Source organism: Amblyraja radiata, chromosome 26 (genome assembly GCF_010909765.2).
Source record: "Amblyraja radiata isolate CabotCenter1 chromosome 26, sAmbRad1.1.pri, whole genome shotgun sequence".
Classification (NCBI taxonomy): domain Eukaryota; kingdom Metazoa; phylum Chordata; class Chondrichthyes; order Rajiformes; family Rajidae; genus Amblyraja; species Amblyraja radiata.
Window position 1 is genome coordinate 25,473,342 of NC_045981.1, and position 11,297 is coordinate 25,484,638.

General features: G+C 41.7%; 1 long non-coding RNA gene across 2 annotated transcripts; it reads right to left on the reverse strand.

Annotated features, from left to right (window-relative positions):
* Nucleotides 1–415: 415 nt before the first annotated feature.
* Nucleotides 416–10,981, reverse strand: LOC116987775. 2 transcript variants are annotated; one of them, XR_004415785.1, is made up of 3 exons: nt 10,968–10,981; nt 524–555; nt 416–451 (listed from the first exon to the last, which is right to left on the reverse strand). It is a non-coding gene; the product is annotated as an uncharacterized LOC116987775 (long non-coding RNA). The 2 variants fall into 2 exon arrangements; XR_004415786.1 differs by lacking the exon at nt 10,968–10,981 and adding an exon at nt 2,927–2,946.
* Nucleotides 10,982–11,297: the final 316 nt, after the last annotated feature.

Here is an 11,297-nt window from a genome sequence, read left to right on the forward strand (position 1 = left end):
CTCGTTTAATCTTACTATTATCAGTATCACACTGTAACTATAATGATGTATAATACATAATACACTATAACAAACATCACACTACATCACAATACAATACTACACCACTGCAGTAACACCAAAGGACCATAGTTAATGCTAGTTTATTTCACTTTATTGTGAAATTATAGGATTATAAACCATATAACAAACTAATAGTTAATGCTAATAGTTAATGCTAGTTTTTACTGTTTATAATACTATAGTTTATAATGTATTATAACACTGCAACAACCAATAACACAGTGTACACATTATACACTATCTCGCTTTAGCAGTATAGCACTTAATAACACACTACAACACATTATATTATAAACTCAGTATAGCACTAAAACAATAATACACTATAACACAATACGTTATGGGGTGAGTGTATTATAGTGTTGAAAGTGTGTTATAGTGTGTTATACTGTTGTGTATTAAAGCGTTACTGTGTTATATAATAAATCTATTATGTATTATAGCGTTACTATGATGTGACTTGTGTTATAATGTATTATAGTGTATTATAGTCTGTTTTAATAGTGAATGACCATTTACTGTATGGTTCTAAATAGTATTTTTCTAGTATTTTATGTATATATATATATATAAATGGTTATAATGCTATAAGCAATATATTACAATATAACTATAATTGCGCTACTGTAATACTAATTATCAGTATCACACTGTAACTATAATGAAGTATAATACATAATACACTATAACAAACATCACACTACATCACAATACAATACTACACCACTGCAGTAACACTATAGGATTATAAACCATATAACAAACTAATAGTTAATGCTAATAGTTAATGCTAGTTTTTACTGTTTATAATACTATAGTTTATAATGTATTATAACACTGCAACAACCAATAACACACTGTACACATTATACACTATCTCGCTTTAGCGGTATAGCACTTAATAACACACTACAACACATTGTATTATAAACTTCAGTATAGCACTAAAACAATAATACACTATAACACAGTCGCCACACATCTGACAAGACATGCCACATTTCCGGCAAGGTCGCCACACTTCCATCAAGTTCGCCGCACTTCCGGCAAGGTCGCCACACTTCTGGCAAGGTCGCCACACTTCCGACTAGGTCGCATACTTCCGGCAAGGTCGCCACACTACCGGCAAGGTCGCCACACTTCCGGTACAGTCGCCGCACATCCGGCAAGGCAAACCACACTTCCGGCAAGGTCGCCACACATCCGGCAAGGCATGCCACACACTATAACTCACTAAAACCATAAAACACACTAATATAGTGTAATATACACATTATAAAACAATATACTAAATACATCCGGCAAGGCATGCCACACTTCCGGCATGGTCGCCACACTTCCGGCAAGGTCGCCACACTTCCGGTAACGTCTCCACACTTCCGGCAAGGTCGCCACACTTCCGGCAAGGTCGCCACACTTCCGGCTATGTCGCCGCACTTCCGGCATGGTCGCCCTACTTCCGGTCAGGTCGCCACACTTCCGGCAAGGTCGCCACACTTCCGGCAAGCTCGCCACACTTCCGGCTAGGTCGTATACTTCCGGTAAGGTCGCCACACTTCCGGCTATGTCGCCGCACTTCCGGCATGGTCGCCTTACTTCCGGTCAGGTAGCCACACTTCCGGCAAGGTCGCCACACTTCCTGCAAGTTCGCCGCATTACCGCAAGGTCGCCACACTTCCGGTACAGTCGCCACACATCCGGCAAGGCATACCACACTTCCGGCCCGGTCGCCACACTTCCGGCAAGGTCGCCACACTTCCGGCTCGGTCGCCACATTTCCGGCAAGGTCGCCACACTTCCATCAAGTTCGCCGCAATTCCAGCAAGGTCGCCACACTTCCGGCAAGGTCGCCACACGTCCGGCAAGGTCGCCACACTTCCGGCTAGGTCGCATACTCCCGGCAAGGTCGCCAGACTTCCGGCAAGGTCGCCACACTACGGGCAATGTCGCCACACTTCCGGTACAGTCGCCGCACATCCGGCAAGGCAAACCACACTTCCGGCAAGGTCGCCACACTTCCGACATGGCGCCACACTTCCGGCGAGGTCGCCACACTTCCGGCAAGGTCGCCATACTTCCGGCAAAGTCGCCACACATCCGGCAAGGCATGCCACACACTATAAAGCACTAAAACCATATAACACACTAATATAGTGTAATATACACATTATAAAACAATATACTAAATACATCCGGCAAGGCATGCCACACTTCCGGCATGGTCACCACATTTCCGGCAAGGTCGCCACACTTCAGGCTAGGTCGCCATACTTCCGGCAAGGTCGTCACACTTCCGGCAAGGTCGCCACACTTCCGGTAACGTCTCCACACTTCCGGCAAGGTCGCCACACTTCCGACTATGTCGCCGCACTGCAGGCATGGTCGCCTTACTTCCGTCAACGCCGACCACGGGGCGGATCTCGCGTACGGGACAAGCCGTTAATTTTTACATGTAAACGTAATTTACGGGAATTAAACACTAAATACATTTAAACATTTGGCCTATAAATTCATGACAATGAGACTTCAAATCATGTCAGTGTTAGATTTAGATTGCGTTACGGTGTGTTAAACGTGTGTTATGGTGTGTTCTAATGTTATGTATTATAATGTTATAATAACGCTATAACATTGCAATATACAATTACGCTCTATTACGCAATAATGCACTACAACGCAATATAACATTTTATCACCCATATGCGCTACATACGAATAATCACCCTAATACAATACAACAATAATACAACACTATAGTGTATATATTAGTATTATGGTGTATTATAGTTTGTTGAACGTGTGTTATAGTGTGTTATACTGTTATAATCTATTATGTGTTACGGTGTGACTGTGATGTGATAACGTGTTATAGTATTATAGTGTCTTTTAGCTTGTTTTAATAAATTGTAATAGTATATTAGAATGTGACAATTTACTGGCTGGTTCTAAATAGTATTTTTATAGTATTTTATGTATACATATATAGTAGGTTATAATGCAATATATTACAATACAATACAATACAATATATAATAGCGCTGCTGTAATACTGTAAATATCACAGTAACTGTAACTATAATGAAGTATAACACATAACTATAACATCACACTACATCACACTACAATACTACACCACTGCAGTAACACGAAAGGACCATAGTTAATGCCAGTTTATTTCACTGTTCATAATTCAATATAACATTATAACACAAAATAATACACACACCATAAAGCACTAAAACTATAACACACTAATATTGTGTAATATACACTAACATTATACTATAATGTACTATAAAACGATATACATCATAAAATAATATTAACATTACAATACGTTAACACACTAAAATCTGTTATAACTATATCACAATGAAACACTAGGAATTAGTATAACACTATATAGTGTAAGTGATAGTGTGTTATACTTTATTATAGTGTGTTATAGTGAGATTCTATTATAGTGATATAGTGTTTTTATTGTTGTATTGTCGTGTATTATGTGTTAGTGTGTTATACCGTGTTATTGTGTATTAAGTGTTAAATAGTACTATAGTTGTATAGTGTTAGTTTAATATAAAATGTTATACTGAAAAATTACTAGTGTGCATTAAGTATTATAATGTATAATATAGTTAGTATATTATAATGTTAAAGGATTTTATGTATGTAATTGTGTATTACGGTTTATTATAGGATATCTATCTAGAGAATCTCCCTCTGCAACCATACCTATCTCTCTATCTCTCTATCGATCTAGTTCATTCATCATAGTATGAATGAACTAGATGAACTAGAATGTGTGTTATGTATTATTATATAGACTGATAATAGAGCGTTAAATTGCTTCGTGTACTGTGATGTGTTATAGTTTATGTATAGTTTTATAGTGTATCATGGTATATTACATGATAGTGTAAATAGGTGATATTATATTAAAGTGTATTGTAGTTTGTAAGTGTATTAGAATGTGTTATTACGTGTTATGGAATATATCTTTTTATATAGTATATAGTATGTTATAATGTGTGCGTTTGTGTACTAGACTGTATTAGTGTAGTACACATTAGTGTATTGTTTTGTGCGTTATGGGGTGAGTGTATTATAGTGTTGAAAGTGTGTTATAGTGTGTTATACTGTTGTGTATTAAAGCGTTACTGTGTTATATAATAAATCTATTATGTATTATAGCGTTACTGTGATGTGACTGGTGTTATAATGTATTATAGTGTATTATAGTCTGTTTTAATAGTGAATGACCATTTACTGTATGGTTCTAAATAGTATTTTTCTAGTATTTTATGTATATATATATATAAATGGTTATAATGCTATAAGCAATATTTTACAATATAACTATAATTGCGCTACTGTAATACTAATTATCAGTATCACACTGTAACTATAATGAAGTATAATGCATAATACACTATAACAAACATCACACTACATCACAATACAATACTACACCACTGCAGTAACATTATAGGATTATAAACCATATAACAAACTAATAGTTAATGCTAATAGTTAATGCTAGTTTTTACTGTTTATAATACTATAGTTTATAATGTATTATAACACTGCAACAACCAATAACACACTGTACACATTATACACTATCTCGCTTTAGCAGTATAGCACTTAATAACACACTACAACACATTATATTATAAACTCAGTATAGCACTAAAACAATAATACACTATAACACAATTCTTTATGAGGTGAGTGTATTATAGTGTTAAAAGTGTGTTATAGTGTGTTATACTGTTGTGTATTAAAGCGTTACTGTGTTATATAATAAATCTATTATGTATTATAGCGTTACTGTGATGTGACTGGTGTTAGCACTAGCACAGCTGCACTCGGCCATCAGTAAGCAGCAGGATGCTCACCCCGACGGTGCCTTCATTGTTGCAGGGGACTTTAACCAGGTCGACCTACGTGCCACACTCCGCAAATTCCACCAGCATGTGCAGTGCCCTACCAGGGGCTCAAACACGTTGGATAAAGTGTACACCAACATCAAGGACGCATACAGAGCTCTCCCCTGCCCATCCCTGGGACAATCCGATCACCTCTCACTGTTTCTACTGCCTGCATACAGACCCCTCATCCGCAAGACCAAACCTGCAATAAGGACGGTCAAAATATGGCCCGAGGACGCAACCCTACAACTCCAGGACTGCTTTGATCGCACCGACTGGGACCTGTTTGCACAACAGGCTACCAGTGGCACAGAGGTAGACTTGGAGGAGTACACATCCACTGTGCTCTCCTACATCAACTGCTGTGTGGAGACTGTCACAGTGGACAAGCAAATAAAGATGTTCCCAAACCGGAAACCCTGGATGAACAAGGAGGTTCAGGATCTACTAAGGGCACGCAACAACGCCTTTAAATCCAGGGACACTTCTGCTTACAGTGCGGCCAGGGCGAACCTGAACAGAGGCATAAAAAAGTCCAAAGTCATCCACAGGCAAAGGGTAGAAGACCACTTCAATACCGCGGACACCAGAAGCATGTGGCAGGGTGTCAGGGACATCACTGACTACAAGAGCAGCCCCGCCTGCTCCCACGGTGATAGCACACTGGCCAACGAACTAAACACCTTCTTTGCCCGGTTCGATACTGGCAACACCACCAGGTGTGGAATAACCCCGGCCATAGCGGAGGGACAGGCCTTAACACTGAGCACTCAGGAGGTACAGTGCGCTCTGCGTAGGATCAATCCACGCAAGGCTGCAGGCCCGGATGGTGTACAGGGAAGAGTATTAAAGGACTGTGCTGGACAGCTGGCGGAGGTATTCACGAGAATCTTCAATCTCTCTCTATCTCTGGCAACGGTCCCCAAGTGCCTGAAAACAGCCACCATAGTGCCGGTGCCGAAAAAGTCCAAAATCACCAACCTCAACGACTACCGGCCGGTTGCCCTGACTCCAATCCCCATGAAGTGCTTCGAAAGGCTGGTCCTCTCCCATATTAAATCCAGCATCCCTGCCTCACTGGACTCCCATCAATTTGCATACAGGGCAAATAGATCGACAGAGGATGCCATCTCTCTGGCCCTTCACACTGTCCTGACTCACCTGGACAGACAGGGCACGTATGTGAGGATGCTCTTCATTGACTATAGCTCTGCATTCAATACGGTCATCCCCACCAAGCTCACCACCAAACTCCACCAGCTAGGCCTCAGCTCACCGATATGCGCTTGGATCCTGAACTTTCTCACGGAGCGACCGCAGGCAGTGAGACTGGGCCCGCACCTGTCCTCCACCATCACCCTGAGCACCGGCACACCACAGGGTTGTGTACTAAGCCCCATGCTCTACTCCCTCTTCACTCACGACTGTGTCCCTGCATTCGACACCAACACCATCGTGAAGTTTGCAGACGACACAACAGTGATTGGGCTGATCACCAACGGTGATGAAACAAAATACAGAGCGGAGGTGCAGAACCTGGCGGACTGGTGCGCCAATAACAACTTGGCACTAAACACCTCCAAGACCAAGGAGCTGATTATTGACTTCAGGGGGTCCCATTCTGGAGAATACGCCCCAATCTCCATTTATGGGGAAAGTGTGGAGAGAGTGTCCAGCTTTAAGTTTCTGGGCACTCACATTTCAGAAGACCTCACATGGTCCACAAACACCGCCGCGCTGGTCAAGAAGGCACAGCAACGACTGTTCTTCCTGAGGACATTAAAAAAGACTGGTCTGCCCCAACAGCTGCTGACAACGTTCTACCGCTGCACCACAGAGAGCATACTAACATATGGCATCTCAGTGTGGTATCTCAGCTGCACGGAGGCGGAGAGGAGAGCTCTTCAGCGCGTCGTCAACAGAGCGCAGAGGATCATCGGTACAGAGCTACCAGCCTTGGAGGGCATCTACCACACGCGGTGCCTCAGGAAGGCCCTCAGCATCCATAAGGACTCATCACACCCCTGCCACGGTCTGTTTCAACTACTTCCCTCCGGCAGACGTTACAAGGCCTTCTACGCCCGAACCTCCAGACTCAGGAACAGTTTCATCCCAAGAGCTATAGCGGCTCCGAACCGGCCCTAATGAGTGCCCCCACACCCACCCCCTTTGGACAGTCTCCCTCAGATGGTCACGTCAATCAATTCAGCTTGTTTATTTATGTATTGTATTTATTTACCTTTCTTGTACATCAGTGGAGCTGCACACTAAATCTCGTTGTACTGACGTGCAATGACAATAAAAGATATATTATTATTATTATTATTATAATGTATTATAGTGTATTATAGTCTGTTTTAATAGTGAATGACCATTTACTGTATGGTTCTAAATAGTATTTTTCTAGTATTTTATGTATATATATATATAAATGGTTATAATGCTATAAGCAATATATTACAATATAACTATAATTGCGCTACTGTAATACTAATTATCAGTATCACACTGTAACTATAATGAAGATTGTAATTGTATATTAGGTGACAATTTTCTGTATGGTTCTAAATAATACTCATATAGTATATTATGTATATATATTGTAGGTTATAGTGCTATGAGCAATATATTACAATATAACTATAGCGCTGCTGTAATACTGTAAATATCACAGTATCACTGTAATTATAATAAAGTATAATACATTAGAACACTGTAACAAACATCACACTACATCACACTACAATACTACACCACTGCAGTAACACTATAGGTTTATAAACCATATTACAAACTAATAGTTAATGCTACAGTTTATAATACTATAATGCATAGTGCATGATGCATTATAACACTATAACATTATAACACATTTAACGCAAAATAATGCACAACACACCATAACGCACAAACTATATAAAACATCATCACATAATAACACATTTTATCACAGTATAATACACACATGTTACATATATAACATGACATAAATACACTATAAAAGCCCAATAGCACATTACAATACATTATCACACATTATACTATAATACATTATAATACACCAGCACAAACACACTACACTGCAACACCCAATAACACATTATACACTAGATTAGATTAGATATAATTTATTGCCACACAGCCAGGCTGGTGGAAATTTGGGTTGTCTGCAGCGATACAATAATAAAGAACACACAACCACAATAAAACTGTAACACAAACATCCACCACAGCATTCATCACTGTGGTGGAAGGCACAAAATTTGGCCAGTCCTCCTCCATTTCCCCCCCGTGGTCAGGGCCAGAGTCCAGAGTCAGTCCAGGATCGGCTCTTCCTCACCGGAGACCGCGGCTTTAAGTTGTTGTAGGCCGCAGGCCGGCGGTCAAGATTTAAAGTCCCCGCCGCAGCCAGAAGCACCGTAGACTGCAGGGCCGGCGGTCGAAGCTCCCCTCCAGGGGTGATGGTAAGTCCATGCCGGCCCCGCGGTAGAAGTTGGCCGCGGGCCGTCAGTGATGGCTTCTTCTTCCCCCGGGTCCCCAACGTGAGATCCCGGGCTGTAGACGCCGCACCAGCTGGAGCTCTGCAGACTTCAGGCTGCGACTTCAGGCTGCCGGCTGCCCCGGGCCAGCGAAACGGAGCGCTCCCCTCCAGCGAGCCCCAGTGAGGGTCGCCCGCTCCACGCCGAGAGTCCACGCTGCGCCCGCCGCTGAAGCCCCGGGCGCGTCTCCGGGAAAGGCCGCGTCGATCCTTGATGTTAGGCCACGGGGGAGGCGACCTGGAAAAACTCGCCTCTCCGTGGAGGAGGCGACCGAAGCGGTTTCCCCCTCACCCCCCCACACCACCCCCCACATAAAACACACGAAGAAACATTAAATACAGACTTTAAAACACACTAAAAAAATTTTAAAAGGTTGAAAAACCGACGAGCTGCATGACATGGCTGCTGCACAGAGCAGCGCCCCCCCATATCTCGCTTTAGCAGACTATAGCAATCAATAACACTACATGGGGAACAAGGATATGGCGGACCAATTGAATAACTACTTTGGTTCCGTCTTCACTAAGGAAGACATAAATAATCTGCCGGAAATAGCAGGGGATCGCGGGTCAAAGGAGTTGGAGGAATTGAGTGAAATCCAGGTTAGCCGGGAAGTGGTGTTGGGTAAATTAAATGGATTAAAGGCCGATAAATCCCCAGGGCCAGATAGGCTGCATCCCAGAGTACTTAAGGAAGTTGCTCCAGAAATAGTGGATGCATTAGTAATAATCTTTCAAAACTCTTTAGATTCTGGAGTAGTTCCTGAGGATTGGCGGGTAGCAAACGTAACCCCACTTTTTAAGAAGGGAGGGAGAGAGAAAACGGGGAATTACAGACCAGTTAGTCTAACATCGGTAGTGGGGAAACTGCTAGAGTCAGTTATTAAAGATGGGATAGCAGCACATTTGGAAAGTGGTGAAATCATTGGACAAAGTCAGCATAGATTTACAAAAGGTAAATCATGTCTGACGAATCTTATAGAATTTTTCGAGGATGTAACTAGTAGCGTGGATAGGGGAGAACCAGTGGATGTGGTGTATCTGGACTTCCAGAAGGCTTTCGACAAGGTCCCACATAAGAGATTAGTTTACAAACTTAAAGCACACGGCATTGGGGGTTCAGTATTGATGTGGATAGAGAACTGGCTGGCAAACAGGAAGCAAAGAGTAGGAGTAAACGGGTCCTTTTCACAATGGCAGGCAGTGACTAGTGGGGTACCGCAAGGCTCAGTGCTGGGACCCCAGCTATTTACAATATATATTAATGATCTGGATGAGGGAATTTAAGGCAATATCTCCAAGTTTGCGGATGACACTAAGCTGGGGGGCAGTGTTAGCTGTGAGGAGGATGCTAGGAGACTGCAAGGTGACTTGGATAGGCTGGGTGAGTGGGCAAATGTTTGGCAGATGCAGTATAATGTGGATAAATGTGAGGTTATCCATTTTGGTGGCAAAAACAGGACAGCAGACTATTATCTAAATGGTGGCCGACTAGGAAAAGGGGAGATGCAGCGAGACCTGGGTGTCATGGTACACCAGTCATTGAAAGTGGGCATGCAGGTGCAGCAGGCAGTGAAGAAAGCAAATGGTATGTTAGCTTTCATAGCAAAAGGATTTGAGTATAGGAGCAGGGAGGTTCTACTGCAGTTGTACAGGGTCTTGGTGAGACCACACCTGGAGTATTGCGTACAGTTTTGGTCTCCAAATCTGAGGAAGGACATTATTGCCATAGAGGGAGTGCAGAGAAGGTTCACCAGACTGATTCCTGGGATGTCAGGACTGTCTTATGAAGAAAGACTGGATAGACTTGGTTTATACTCTCTAGAATTTAGGAGATTGAGAGGGGATCTTATAGAAACTTACAAAATTCTTAAGGGGTTGGACAGGCTAGATGCAGGAAGATTGCTCCCGATGTTGGGGAAGTCCAGGACAAGGGGTCACAGCTTAAGGATAAGGGGGAAATCCTTTAAAACCGAGATGAGAAGAACTTTTTTCACACAGAGAGTGGTGAATCTCTGGAACTCCCTGCCACAGAGGGTAGTCGAGGCCAGTTCATTGGCTATATTTAAGAGGGAGTTAGATGTGGCCCTTGTGGCTAAGGGGATCAGAGGGTATGGAGAGAAGGCAGGTACGGGATACTGAGTTGGATGATCAGCCATGATCATATTGAATGGCGGTGCAGGCTCGAAGGGCCGAATGGCCTACTCCTGCACCTAATTTCTATGTTTCTATGTTTCTATGTTACAAACACATATTACAATCTCAGTGTAATACACTATAATTCTATAATACATTAAAACAATACACTATAACACAATAACACAAAACACTATAATACATTCTAACGTCTAGCACAATAAAACTATAATATACTAAAACAATTTAATAATATAACAGGAAATCACACTTTTATACACAATAATACATTATAACACATTATGGTGTGTTATAGTGTATTTATATAGTATATATAGTGTTATATTGTATCATGGTATGCTAGCGATAGTAGATGATAGTTTATATAGTTTTATCGTTTTTAAAAGGTCGCTGGATAATTTAATAGCAGGAGTAAATTAAAAATCGTCTAAAAACGTCAACGCCGACATCTCACGTTAATTTTTACATCTAAACGTAATGTACGGGAATTAAACACTAAATAACTTCAATTTGGCCTATAAATTTATGACAATGAGATTTAATCATGTTATATAGTATATTAGTGTTATATTGTTTTAGATTGCGTTACGGTGTGTTAAAAGTGTGTT